Raw genomic sequence first — 2,500 nt, 5'->3', positions numbered from 1 at the left:
TCTTAAAAAATGAGTTAACATGGCTAGTTTTTATTAAACTCTTGGTATCTTTCCACAAACTGTACATAAAAAAAAATAAAACGCATCATTATTCGGTATATATAGACGTGCGGCTAAGTATAGTTTACAAGGCCTGTTGGGTGAATTCAATTCAGTGAGATACGCTTGCCGTAGAATTGTTCATATACTCTATGACAATACAATTACGTTATTGTGTACGGCATTGGATTCAGCCATAGGTAAGACTTTTCTTTATCTCAATATCAGTACTTAAGATATAGCATTGTTTTCTTTATAACAGATATATTAACGCAATAGCTGCTAATGGAAACACAGTTTTTCGATAATTAGTATTGACTTTTAAATAAAACACCGGTCAAATTTAATTAACTTCAAGTACTTTGTCAAAATAATAATATAAATGAGGTGCAATTGTATTACAGTACGAAGTTGTTCGTACCTAGGGATAAGTCGCGTTCCAAATACGGTCTCAATAAAGTCATCTCCTGTTTTACTCAACTATACTATCCGCTTATAGGATCAGATGATATAGCAATTGCCACGTTAAGATGAGCTAGATAATTCACTGACTGGAGCTAATGACTTGGCAATCGTCCAGCATTGTTGACATGTATAGGCGCTGAATCTGATAAATTAGCAATCATTGCGTTTGAATGATGATTTCGATAACCATGTTTAGATGATCTTCGATTTGGACACGTTTAGATGCTGTTTTATACTCTCTGACCGGCTCTGATGGCTTCGCATTATACACATTTAGACGACTTTCATATCCGTTTACTATATCTGGTTATTTCTGATTGGTTTTGTTTATATGTAATTTTATATCCGCTGACTGAATCTGATGACTTCGCATTTGTTACTTTTAAATAACCGCCAAATCAGCTGACTGAATGAGACGAGATCGGATTTGTCACGTATATAGGACCTTCTCAAATAGACAGTTACTGTTTTTAACGATACGTTTACACTCCTCTCAAGCTGTTGGTCATTTAATACGAGAAAATCATACACTATGTTCTTCTTGACAGGATTTCTTGAGTTTTACTATTTTAATACATTAAATTACGTTCTGACTTATTAAAATATGATAAAAAATCGACATTTTTGAAAGAGTATATTAATGTGGTATATGGCTAAGATAGTCTGATATGCGCAGTGCTTTGAACCTTCTTTAACATGGAACCTATCATTTGCTTTGAGCATAATCAGCTGATCACCAAGCATAGCCGTGACGTTTTTCGTTTCCACGTTTATTACAAATCTGGCATCTTTCAATTCTAAACTAATTGTCGTACGCGATTGTGTAGCCATAGCGGTACCTAATCTAATCGAATACATACTATTGAACACATTTGTTGTTCAATAAACATAATACTTCTAAGCATGCGTTATATTTCCGTAGAATTATCGAGATAACGTACTTTTTGTAGGTTGTTTGGTGAGACTGCAGAAGAATTTTTATCCTAAACTTGAACCTATTTGAAACATGTCAAACACACTCCTTTCAAGCTTTTGGTCAAGTTATAATTGTCACTTGTCTAAAAGTACAAGCCTTATCGTGTGTGTTTTGAAAAGAAAACGCAAATATAATGATCTAGCTCTTTTGTATCAAAGTGGTTAAACGCTTTTCAAGCGACCACAGCTTTAATAATGAATTTATGTTAAATATCGTTTTGTATGTTTTACTTTGTATAGGCAATAGGTCACTTGCCATTAATACGAGAAAATCATACAATATGTTCTTCCTGGCAGGATTTCTTGAGTTTTACTAATTTAATACATAAAATAACGTTCTGACTTATTAAAATAAGATGTATTATATTTCCGTGGAATTATCGAGATAACGTACTTTTTGTAGGTTGATTGGTGAGACTGCAGAAGAAGTCTTATCTTAAACTTGAACCTATTTCAAACATATCAGGAAGGAACATGGCTGCAGGGGACAGGGTGAGATACCAATAATTAAAGACAACAACACTTAGCATATAGTGTTTATATGTGGTTTTTGAGTTAATAGTTTTGTCTCCGTTATTTTAAAGTAGAATACAAAAAGACAACCATTAAATTCTGGCAAATATGGTCATGTTGCAAACGGGCTCTGGCCAGATGCATCATTAATTATAGACACTACCAATTAGCAATTGATCATTTTCTAGGCATTTATTCTTAGGTAGTGATTTTTAATTATGCCGTTTCTTTCTGTCAAGGTATTGAGTATTGTTTTAAAGTGCCCTCATACGCTATTATTACCTTTCAAAGTATTGATTGTGCGTCGGTGGTGACTACATTTACTATTTCTTTCTCTAAAGATATTGAGTCTTGACGGTGGAGGCATTCGAGGACTCATTATGCTCGAGATCTTGGATGAGATCGAGCAGGAAGCAGGCAAGCCTATCAAAGACTTGTTTGACTGGATTGGCGGTACAAGCACTGGAGGACTTATTGCGCAGGGTATTGCGAAGGGTAAGATTTGTAA

The 2,500-nt window shown here is 34.4% G+C and overlaps 1 long non-coding RNA gene across 1 annotated transcript; it reads left to right on the top strand.

The window, feature by feature from the left end:
* The first annotated feature begins 137 nt into the window (after window positions 1–137).
* On the top strand, window positions 138–2,491 carry LOC127851809 (uncharacterized). Its single transcript, XR_008035964.1, has 3 exons — window positions 138–239; window positions 1,883–1,971; window positions 2,334–2,491. It is a non-coding gene; the product is annotated as an uncharacterized LOC127851809 (long non-coding RNA).
* The last annotated feature ends 9 nt before the right edge of the window (window positions 2,492–2,500 follow it).

The sequence above is a fragment of the Dreissena polymorpha genome, chromosome 11 (assembly GCF_020536995.1).
Source record: "Dreissena polymorpha isolate Duluth1 chromosome 11, UMN_Dpol_1.0, whole genome shotgun sequence".
In the NCBI taxonomy this organism is placed as follows: Eukaryota; Metazoa; Mollusca; class Bivalvia; order Myida; family Dreissenidae; genus Dreissena; species Dreissena polymorpha.
Note: the sequence above shows the minus strand (reverse complement) of the source record. Positions and strands in the feature narration are given on the sequence as shown.